Raw genomic sequence first — 12,114 nt, forward strand, 5'->3', positions numbered from 1 at the left:
TCAGGTTATGCAGGGGAGCCTGTAAGAGTTGTGACTTGTAGACGTATCTCTACCGACCTGCATTCAGAGTCCTGTGCAGATTATTGCAGATTACATCAGAACGGTGTGAAGCTGCTTAGACTAGTACGGTGCTCGAAAGACCGGTTTGGACCCCCCCCCCCCCCCAACACTATCGGGTGACCTTACATGGAAAAAGGATTCTCAGATCGATTTGAAGCTCATTTAGGGCGGGTATTGTGTCTAGGAGGTGTCCTGCAAGCGGGACCTCTCACGAAATTATAGCCGAATTCTGGCATGCTTAGCTAATCCTATAGCAATCTTAAACGCATTCATTTTAATAACAAAATGGTAGAATAGTGGCACTCCCGTACATATAGGTCGGCGAGAGTTGAGCACTTCGTGTGTCACAACATTTTAAGGGATCCCTACATTTATAGATCTTAAATTCCTTAGCTTTGCGACTGTCAACACATTCTAAATTATTCAACACATTCTGTGAATGATTTAGTCATTCTTATACGAAAACAAGCTTACAGTTATTCGGAATATTGGGGGGTACTGTACCCCCCAGGTAAATTATTGAGGGGGTCCGGACCCCCGCGTACCCCCCTGTGGCGGAGCCCCTGTCTACGAATGGTTATTCTAGTCACTATTCGGACGAGTTTAGTAAATAGCACCTGCTGTTAGACATTGTTATTACGTTATTCGAATTTCGATGAGGCAGGCGTTTCTAATCGAAATAGCCGAGCCAAAGCCATCAGGGCTTATCTGACAGTTGGCTTTGAGAGGAGTCGTCAACAACTTGTGGCAATACTGTGTAAAGAAAGAGTGGAAACTCAGTTCAACTTCAGTACGCCCAGTCCCCTCACCAAAAGTCGTCAGGGGAACAGAATAAGAAGGCATATGGACACTTTTACCGAACTTGAATGATTTTGTTTGATAGCTAGGGGAGCAAGCCCGAAGCCAGGTAACTGGTAAGAGAGACATTCCCGCTTTCTACAAGAACGTTTAGCTGTTATTATGCTCCATCCGTTTAATCATGGTTCCCAAACTCAAACACATTCCGCAGCTTCAAACTTAATCGGTTGCGATCTTGCTTCAAAGTTTCCGAGTTTGCATTGGACAAGTAAAATACCTATCGCATACTTACTCGTAAAGTAATGGCATGCAAGATTATCAAGCTGGTTACGTAAGTGCAATGTAAGCGTGATTTGCCCATTTTTACTAAAAATGAGTAAGGATTGACAATAAAATAGGAAAATAAGCCTTTACACTAGAATCTAATTATCTGATTTCTTCTCACAGTAAACACCAGGTATCTAACTGGAGATATATCAATCCGTAACGGCACCCCAACCACGTTTCACCATAATTCAATGTTCGAAAACATTGAGACCTCGGACGAGACATGGACCAACAAGGCAAAGACAAAGACCCCGTTCGTACCTATATGTAAGCGAGGCCGGAACCGACGGAGTCAGTCACGTTTAGCTTGGAGACGGAGCCACGGGAAGCTGTGCGGAACGCGTTCCTCGCGGTGACCGAAGACGGTCGAGCTGGAATGGCTGATCGGGAGTCGCAGCTCCCCAAACTGTGGATGCCGAGCAGTTCTGTATCCCAATCTGAAAGTTAGAGACAGAACAAGACGGCAGGTCAGTACATGCCTATCAGAGAGCCAGGTAACGGTGTGATGCGGTGACAGAATGATTCTTGAGGAAATATATGAATCTCATTTCTCAAACTCAGTAGACGGGCACGCATGTGTTACAAATGAAATAAGAAACATACAATATTAAAGTTATGGAATATTAGTTCTTATCAAATAGGCACACTCGTTTACAAACAAATTAATCAGAGGAATATCATGAATATCAATATCATGAGATCTTGCTCGGCCCAGACCTTCTAAATATATTTTACACAAACTGGTAACGTTTCGGCGGTTACGAACGGGTCGACATCGGATGGACTTCGAACAGACATAAGATGAACTTCGGACAGACACTGGACGGACAAACATGCTGTGTCTGGCACCATCGGCAGTGGACCCCAAGCTAACCAGACCAGCGGCGAGGACCTCCAGCTCGCTGGCCCTACCGCACCTGGCGCCGCCCCTGACCCGGTACAGTCTCTCTCGCGGCGCGCGGCGGCTGACGTCACCGGCCGGCGCCGGCGGGGCAGGTGTGAGCCGCCGCCGCCGCCGCCGCCGCCGCCGCCGCCATTGCCAATCCGCGCGGCGGTCAGTGCACCGCCCGGCCTCCCGCCCCCGCCCCCGCCCCGGATCAGCCCGCTGTGCCCGGTTACACAAGAGGCGGCGGCGGCGGCGCGCCGGCAGAATCGTGACCGGTCGGCACCTGTGCCCGGCGCCGGAGCTCACAGTGAACAGTTGAACACTGCACAGTGCACAGTGACAGCGGCGCCCGCTCAGTGGGAGCAGTGTCACTGCATAGCCCGCTAGCCCGCTCAGTGCACAGCGCACACTGGACAGTGCACAGTGACAGCGGTGCCCGCTCAGTGGCAGCAGTGCAGTGCACACTGCTCACTGCACACTGGCGGCCGTACACTGAACCGCCACTGCGATGGCTGGAATTGAAGGACACTATGGGAGTGGGTACAATAAAGGATTTGGCGTGCACACAGCACAGATGCCCTCTCAAGTCTCAGAGACAGCGAAGATTATCTGTAATTAGCAATGCATAAGCAATGCATCATTGCAGCCACTGATCACCGCTGTTACATCCCGCTAATCTATCTGTATCAAGTATTAACCCCACTGCCGAACATTGCTTCTCCAACTCTCCATTTACTGGGGTCGTTGAGCCCTCTCTGACCGGCCCTCACCACTCCCTCGCCACCCCGGCCGGCGGACAGAGAACCCACGGCGGCACGCGGCGCCCGAGTAGGAGGCGCCCGGTCAGTTTTTGTTGCACTACGTCAGCCATTCAGAGGATCCCATCCCGGGCCCCGGCGTAAAAACCGGCCCGCAGCGGCGCCGCCAGGCGGGCGACGGGTGGGGCGAGCTCGAATTGTCGGCTTTGGGCTTCAGCAATCAGCTCTATATTGTTCACAGATCCCTGAGATGCTTGTTTGATTGGAGTTGCTTAGGTGCTCCAACAGGCTGACTGAAACATGCGAAACGAACTTATCTGGTATGCTAATTGACAACGCATACGGACACGCAAATTAACTAGGTAATTTGTTAACCGCAATCTTTTCACACGTGATGTAAATGAGCCTCAAACAGGACAAATGGTGAACAGGTGTCATGTCAACGTAGCAGAGCCGTCACACGGCGTTGCCACTCACTGATCGTTCGCGTGGTACGACTGGGAACGATGTCCAAGAACTGCATTCCGTGACCGCTTCGGAAAACTCCAAGTGTTCGTAGAAGTGTGTTCGCAAAAGTTGCAGCATTGCCGGGGCACCGGGAACAAATTGTGTCCGAGAAGTAAAGCGATAGGCATGCCAGCTTTTCTGGCGAATGATATGATCGGGATAGTGTTAATATTCCGGAAATGTGGCACAAATGTAAGGTTGATGCCCGGTGTGATATTTGCATTTCCCAGCCGCACAGAGCGCACTCGGTAGCAGTTATCAGAGCTTGCATCATGTTGAAACGCTGGACATCAGATCCACACAAGGTCGCAGTGACGGCATCAAACCCGAGGCTTCTCTCAGTTTGGTCATTTTTTGTAGACGATAGAAACCCGTACAGTCCCTGGGAGTTCAAGAATCACGATATGAGGGTCGCGAACCCAGCAACACCATCGGATCAATATGATATGAATTCAGTAAAGATAACTTCCATCGACCATCATATCCGTATAATGACAAGAATAAGTCTGATTCAAAATTACTATGATTCTTACGGATGCGCTAAAACACAGACTGACACAGACTCAGGCATATGAAAAAACACATTGATGTTGATTCACAAAAATCCGGTAACACATGGTTAAACAAGGTAAAAGCATGTCTGCCGGATAATGATAAGGTCCCAAACTCTGAGCATCAAAAACTGAGACAAACTGTTCCAACGGAAGTAATTTACGATTTTTCTCCACAAGTTTGACTCTCAAGAGCTCGTTTCATGACTAGCTAGCCTGGCCATCAAGAAAAGCATGAAACCATCGCCCACCCCTGACCCAGCGTTAACCATCTGACCAACTGCCCGTCCCTAACCAATCTGGTGGCCCACAATAAATTAACCGATCTCGAGCAGTACGGGCACACAATCAATTCTGCCGACTGCACTTCAGCCTGTAGGATCGATTCGGCCCGCGGCGCGCGGCGCCCGGCGCCGGCGGTTCGGCGTCCTTGACCTCAGCAGAACTGGGTCGGTACTCGATCCCGAGCCAGGAAAACTGCAGCACTCAGACGCCCGACTAGCGCTACCACCGGCAAAACCGGCACCGTGACTATTCGTGACTGATGCAGAGTCACGAAACGTCAGACGCCACGACGAGGTAGACGTGACAAAGACGTGAGACGTGACGTGAGAGAAATTGACGTTAGACGTTGCAGGATGGGACGTAACAGACGTGAAACGTGACGACGGAGAGACGTCAGCCGTGAAACGTAAGACGTGATGCTTCTTTAAGTATGATTCGAGGGAGCAGTGGTGTCGCCGCCGGTTCGTGTCAATAGACACTAGTCAGACGGTCAGCACCCCGGAGGGAATCATAAGATCCCGAGACCTTCGTGGGGAAACTGCAGCAAGGTGAACGGGGAGACCCACTCGTTAGGAATGAATGTCACGGTAGGAAAAGCTTGGTCACAGTTGACCCTCACTTCTACACAAGCATAACACAGTGTCGAATTATAGTTGCGTGCCAAAACAGCTAAACAACTTCAGGACCGTCCAACCTGTTACCTGGAAGAGAAGAAAATACAAATCACGGCTTCTTTTATAAGTGAACTTAAAATGCGCCATCACCACCGATATATCGAGACACAAAACAGCTTGTTAGCCAGCCTTCAATCAGGGCTATCAGTTCACGCACAAACATCAAGCTGCAAGCACAAATAGCCCACAAGAAGCCATCCTGGCGCCTGGAGCGCTCAGCGTCACAACCATAAAACTCAGTTTCGAGATTCCACCGCCGCGCGGCGCTGCGTTCGACCCGATGCTCTCGGCGAAAGTGCTGGCCTTTCGCGGAGGTCGTCGGACCCTGTGCTTCGGCGCTGAACCGCGTGACACGGAGCTGGCGGTCCACAGCGACCTCCAGTTCCACGGGCGACGAGCCGGCCATTCAGCGACCCGTAGGGCTTTAAACGACCCCGCAGGGTGCTATTCGTGAGGTGACGATCCCTCTAAACTTCGGCCATGCTGGAACAGTCATTGACGAGCCACGACATTTAGGTTTTATGTTGTCGGCTGACAGCCGGCTAGTCGTCAAGATTATGTTGTTGATAAACCAGCTCAGTGTGTCATCTAGATAAGGAGTGCACGTATTTCGGAGTGAAGTAATTGCGCTACAGTGAGCGACTCTTGTGTTCAGCGCTCTGGAAAGATAACAGCGACCACATAGTCACTGCGCAACAACAGCGATGTAAATCACCGACCCGATTTGTCACCATTTACCACTTTCCTTTTCCCGCCGCCTGGGAACCTTTCAACCATAGCCGGTGTCTTCCCTGGGCGTCCAGTGTAGCCACTGGTATACCGGGCCGGGCGGGCGATGGGTAAAACCGACACCCTCTCCCTCCTGCGGAGTCGCCGACGAGTCGAGTGCTCTCTGCTCTCCTCTCCCCTCTGTCGCCGGTTTGGAGCCAGTTCGGTCCGGCTGTGCCGAGCGAGACTCTCGCTCCACGAGACTCCATTCCGACCGCCACATTCCTCCATATTTTCACCTCTGGCGTCGCCAGCTGGTCCACTGAGCGAGATGTTACCACACCCGGCGGCGGGTTATATGGCCAAACGGGCGAGATATCATCCCGCGGAGCCGCAGGAAACAATCCAGGAAAATCCAGCCACCAGAACTTGCACCTCAGAAACATGATTGCCGACACCAACTCTGATAACCGAGGGCATGGAACACTGCGGTTAGGTATTGAGAAACGCTCGGCTTTACAGGAAAGTCGAACAGGCCGAAATGACGTGTTTGAACTCTGAGAAACCACCCTCTTGCCTAGCACGTCCGCAGCAGATCAAACTACCGGGAAGAGCTACCCAAAAGGGATATTTAGATGAGCTCACACGAGCTCACTCACGACTCGCTTTTCCCTTCCACCCGGCTTCGGTCATTGACCCGACGAAACCACAACTCTTCATTTCTGGTAAGGTTTGCATGTAAACTACACGTCACGAATTCCACAGGAAATCACCCAAATGCCACAGGCAGCTCCTAAATCCAATCCCCCACGACTCCCTATCAGGATAAACCCTCCGACGCCTGTGCCTGGTTATCGAACAGCCGTTCATGTAGCTTCTCACCCTCCCGAGCAGCCTCCACTGATCGAACCGAACCGGAGCTCTCGCCGGGCCCACCGGGGCGGGTTCAGCCCGGATGCGCCCTCACTGGCGACTGTGTTGTGCCTCCCAAATACAATGGAGAACGGACCCCCAGCCGGCGGCTCCGACGACTTACCGGCGCGAGTCGTGTGTCGCGTCGGCCGGCGGGCCGCGGGGCCGTCCAACAATCGATTGAACCGCGCCGTCACCTGAGCTGGTGCATTGGGAGTCGGACGACCCCCCCCCCCAGGGGGGGGGGCAGGGTACGCCGCATGGTAACAGGAGGTTGTTGTTGTTTAGGTCAAGAGTTACACCGTCCCGGGATCAGAGTGCAGCTGTGTCTCAGCTGGTGGTTGACGGTCATTGGTGAAGTTGGAAGACGGGCATCCCACATTACATGAGTGCCGTGAGTGATGGCGGACAAAAAGCAAGGCCGATCCCGTCACGATATTATTGGAAACCAACAACTAGTTTGTCCTGTGCAAATTATCGCAACATCCGCGTATCTAAAAAAAAAAAACAGGCTTACGGCTTACGATTGCCCCCGGATTAACATGAAATTATTTCAAGGAAAATGTCATATTCATGCATTGCATGCCAAATTACATAATCGAATTACGTAAGAGGCTTGGTGAACAATGTGTCATCGACGCTGAATTTAAAGCTCCGCCGCATTTCAATCCAGATTAAAGAGGGAACCCTTTATGGCGCATAACGACAATGAACGTAATTAAAAGGATTGGATATCCCAGAATATATTAACGTACAAAGCTCCTCCCTAACTCTACCACAAGCGACCAATGTCCGACCGCACATACATAGACGGTAGACCCCAGCGTTTCACTACCTGGCACGCCCCTTCACTCCTTCAGACCCTCAACACCTGAGGACTCCGGGATGATCGTCCCCTCCCCCGCTCGTCTGACACCTAGTCTCATCTGGTGTCGCGGTCAACCCACCGTGTCACCTCAGCCCTACCAGCGCCACCGCGTTCATCGTCGCGGGCCGCCGGCTCGTCGAGAGCGGTTACTGGGCCGCTGACCGGCGAAGGCCACTGGAGTTGCGTCACGGGAGTACCAGCCGTGGGTCGTGGCGTGGCGGCACGGCTGGGAGCCGTGGGGTGACGGTCGGTCGGTCGGCCCAGGTGGTGTCAGCATGGACCCCCCACTGCACCGCATCGTGCCCCACGGCGGTACACGGGGGCACTGGGTGCTTCATATTAGTGAACAGTGCCTCAATAATAGGGTATCTCAACGGCACACGGCACCTCACCGTGGCAAACGGTACACACGACCCTGAACTCTGAAGTGGCATACAGTACCTCAAAGCGGCGCGGCACGCGTATGGTCTCACGTTCAGCACGGCGCACAGGTTACTGGGGTGCTCTTCATCCCCATCGCGGGTTACCCCAGGCCCAGAGTGTCCCGCCCGAAAAAGCCCCTCATCGGTCCATTTCCCACGCACGTGACATTAGACCACCCATTCCTGGCCGTTCGCCGTGGTCATCAATTGGTCCACAAATAGGTCACTGTGACCCGTGGCCTATCATCGACTGCATGCATTGTTTATTCCCTGCACACTGCACCGACATAAGCACTGACGCCGATGCCAACTGAAATGATCCTCGTGATGACATAAATGGAGTCACATGAAACTAATCAAAACCTTGTAACTTTGCGGTGATACTCCACAGTTCCCCCAAATAGCGAACATTTGTCCGTTCAGCGGTATCAATATGATAGATGACAACACACCCTCACGCCAATGACGGCACATCGGCTCTGCCAGAGGCTTCATGAAGGCATTTTCACTGATTGTTCAAGGGACTTCCCCCGACAAACAGAGTGATGATCGCAATTGTCTTCACAAGCGCTGTCGACCCATGAGGATCAGCGAGCTCCGTGTCTGTTGTGTGCTGGGCCCTGTTAGCAGTAACACTGACGATGGCCCGAAATTTATGTACTCTTCCCGACTGGGTGGATCGAACTGCGCATGCATCACAAGATTTCATTACCTTAACTTGTCACCTTTCTGTGGGGTTTTGACGATCGCTTACCAATCGTGGGCAAAGACTAGACTGAAATATTGGTAGTCCGACTGGGACCTCGTGACATTCACGTCGGGTACATTTTCGAGACAGATCAGGTTACTGACCTTTGGCATAAAACGTCTGAACTTCTCACAGCAACGCCCCGCAAGTTTCATTATTTCACATTGCCGTCAGTGTTCTCAGAAATCTCCAGGGAAGATCTAACCTCCCCAGTGCCTATACAGAAATAACTATCTATAAATTTCCTCCTGTGGCTCCGAGGCCCAGTCGAATAAGGGCCTCCTAAAAACTGAGAGGATAGATATAAAGGTACCTCATTTCCCTAAATATCTTCAAATAAAACTTCAACACAGCATATGGCGGTCCATAAAAGGTTCCACGTAGCATTGGAGCGTTGACCATACCCTATAAACCAATAAACATGTCAACAAACTCGCATCAGCCATGTGATAACTTTCGCTGCGGATTACACGACTCATGAGCATCATCTCGCAAATCCCACAAATATGTGCCAGAGTTTCTGCGGCTACTGAATCCACAGGCTGCACGGAATAATATGCCAGCAATATGTTGCGTGCAAGATGGACATAATCGACATAACCACCATGTAAGCAGCCATGCTCGTTTTTGGAACACATACACTGAGGGACGGTGAGGCTGTTTGCACTGAATGCAGCTCAGCCATGTCGACATTCCAGAGCATTCCCCAGGCCAACCGACCAACCGACGCTGCTGGAGTCGACACCAGTTGCAATCCCGTGAAAACTTGGAATCTAGTCGAATCACTATATACACTTCCTCATGGATGCATCTAACCGAATCGGAATCACCGCATTAGTTCAATGAGCATCATTGACCGATATGCATCAGCACACATTAGTTCAATATCCATCATTTATCAACAAACAACAAGCAGGCTTCCCCGCCAGCACATCATCGACGCCCCCCGACAAGCACAATCAGCTGCGGTAGTCACCCACCGGCCCAGTCAGCTGGTGTATGTTATCTGACGGCACCAGAGGCTGCGTCAGCTCCGCCCAGAGCTGGGCCAGCTCACCTACCTGCCAGCGCCGGTCGGGCGGTCGGGCGGTCGGGCGGCCGGTCGGGCGGTCGGCCGGTCGGTCGGTCGGCGGTGGCGCAGTCACTATCGCTCTCAAACACCTTTCACCAGCGCCGTGTGCCGGCCGGCCGGGGTCACTGACCGCTCCGTGCGGCCGCGCCGGACGGCTGCACGGTGCTTCGTTGGTGGAGAGTGTACCGGTACGACGGTACGACGGTGGTACGGCGATGGAGAGCTGGTACGGCACACGGAGTACGGCACTGGTCAATGGCGCGACAGACGAACAGCGACACTATACGACACCGCGACACGACACACGACACGGTAAATATTGTCACTGAACGGCGGGGCGCAGTCCGAGACTCCAATCCCGGGGCGTCAGTCGCACCCACTGCGCTCAACACACCACTGTATGTACCGACAGGCACGGCAGGCGGGCGGACCGCCGCACTGAGGGGCCAGCACAGGCCCACACAGGCCGACTGGCACTGGGCGCTGCCGGCGGGGGCGGGGGCGGGGGCGGGGAGCACCACACCGCTCGGCGCTCGCAGGCGCACTGCGCCGCTCGCGGGCCGCCGGCCGCCGACTGACCTAGATCGGCCGTCCGAGCGGCGCGCGGGCGAGAGCGGCGGGGGTCAGCGACCTCGCCCGCCTGCAGCCCCCCGCCCGGCCCCCGCCCACAGCCCCCCCCCTTCCCCCCGGCACCGCCGCCCCAGGCGGGCGCCGTCACGGCTCGGCCACAGAAGATTAGTGTTGTAATCGGAACTCCTCATGAGTTCATTATGGTGACACGCGATGGGCTAAATTTGGAGGGAGATGGCGATTTGCCGGGGAGACGGCGGAGGCGGAGCGCATCGGATGCGCATCTATGTTTTGTCATGGTTGATTAGATAATGGCACAGCAATAGACCTTTGGAGCCCTGTCATTACTCATTGCCCATTGGCCAGTTTACGACATTTCGCGGACTGAAATAACTGGAGGATTGTGATCGGCGGCATTCGTAAAAGTGCACTGCGGATACGTTCAATCCTCACAAGGAATATGCATCAACAACAAACACGGAAAGCTCACTGAGGTATACATTTTCCATTTGACGGTGTTAAGTGAATGGTTGGTGACAAGCTTGAAAATATTTTACGTCGTTGCTTACCGAATAAGCAGGGAAATTCGATCGTTTTCGTCCATCCCGCAGAATTTCGTTACTGAAATATGCAATTGGAGCGGTTCAAGTTTTCAACCGCAATGATTTCAGAAGTCTCATGGCTTCGCCGGTGTTTTAACAAAAGTTTTTTATCTAGCACCTCGGTTGACGGAAGCTGTGACCAGCCAAGGGAAAGAGAAGATACGGTTGGCAGTTTACCAGATATTCCGTTTTACAATTACTTTATCGTCGGCTTTTCATTACTACAAGTCCCATTGAGCCAGACCATATAGCCTTGCCCTAGCCTCAACGCCTGAATTGGCATCCAACATTAAAGGGACACTCCCACCTTAACATTAGTTTTGAGTTGAGATAGCCAAGTTGGTGGCCATGGCCTGCAAATACCGGTTTGGGCACTCACAACATCGACAAATGCTTTAATTCGGAGATATGGAATTTCAAACTTGCAGTTTTCGGATTCTAAGGGGCTAGTGCATTGGTATGCCCCCTTAGAATTTGTGACGTCAGCGGAGATCTAACGATTTTTAAATCTTTTACTAAAACGTTTGGTAGCACGCGGTGGTATATGGCATGCTGCTTTGCGCGCAACAAATGCCGCACTTTCAAATAAAGTCGCTAGGAACAGCGGATATCCCAAAAAGTAAACAAAAGTAAAAGTCTAATATCTTGAAAACCGGTGAATATTTTTCGATGAAATTTGGTAGATATTCGTTTTCGCTCTTTCTGAACCGAGCGACATCACTTTCGTGCCAATTCATTAACTTTTTTGAAGGTGGGAGGGTCCCTTTAAAACAATTTACAGCAGGCATAATGTGCGCCCGGCTGCCATTAAAAACAACTTTACAGACAACAGCTCTTCTCGTTATCCAGTAAGGACCGTCTGCGCAACTGAATGACTGCACAATGCACACACTTTATCTCTGCCCGGCGAGCCGAATCGCTGGTCCGCTGAGTGAATTGGCTTCCTGTCTCAACGGTATAAGCTCAGTACCTATTCCTCCCCTCCCCTCCCCCCCCCCCCACATTGCATCCAAGGCCCTAAATACATGCATCTATAAATCTCATAACCCCGAAATGGTTTCAATAGACCGAAACGGCATAACCTGAACCTAACAAAACAAAAACAAGTTAACATTTCGAGGAAACGGAGGGAAAACGGAAAAATAGCATGCATGGAGCTGACGAGCTGACGAGCTGACCTTATGGCTGACGACACGCTCGGGAAAGTCGGTGTGGCCAAGTATGGTGTGGCCACCGGGTCGGGTGTCCGTTTCATTCCGTCTGTCTCCGCCACGTAGCCGATCTCCTGTGGCAGTAGGTATTTGGAGGATCACAAACGTGGCGGGGAACTGGAGAGGGAAGCAGAGTAGGGTGGGGGCTGGGGAGT

At 52.3% G+C, this 12,114-nt stretch overlaps 1 protein-coding gene across 2 annotated transcripts in view; it reads right to left on the minus strand.

Moving 5' to 3' along the window:
* LOC122366662 (SH3 and multiple ankyrin repeat domains protein 1-like) overlaps positions 1-12,031 on the minus strand; it is a 40,532-nt gene extending 28,501 nt beyond the window's left edge. The window contains exons 1-3 of one of the 2 annotated variants that reach the window (XM_043339157.1): positions 11,927-12,031; positions 9,566-9,799; positions 1,447-1,622 (exon numbers count right to left, since the gene is read on the minus strand). The gene's annotated coding sequence lies outside the window, so the exon portion shown is untranslated. Of the gene's footprint in view, positions 1-1,446; positions 1,623-9,565; positions 10,120-11,926 lie in introns of those variants that run through there. The other variant, XM_043339158.1, reaches the window with a different exon arrangement.
* Between the last annotated feature and the right edge of the window lie 83 nt (positions 12,032-12,114).

This window comes from Amphibalanus amphitrite, unplaced genomic scaffold (assembly GCF_019059575.1).
Source record: "Amphibalanus amphitrite isolate SeventyFive unplaced genomic scaffold, NRLGWU_Aamphi_draft 000822F_arrow, whole genome shotgun sequence".
Lineage (NCBI taxonomy): Eukaryota > Metazoa > Arthropoda > Thecostraca > Balanomorpha > Balanidae > Amphibalanus > Amphibalanus amphitrite.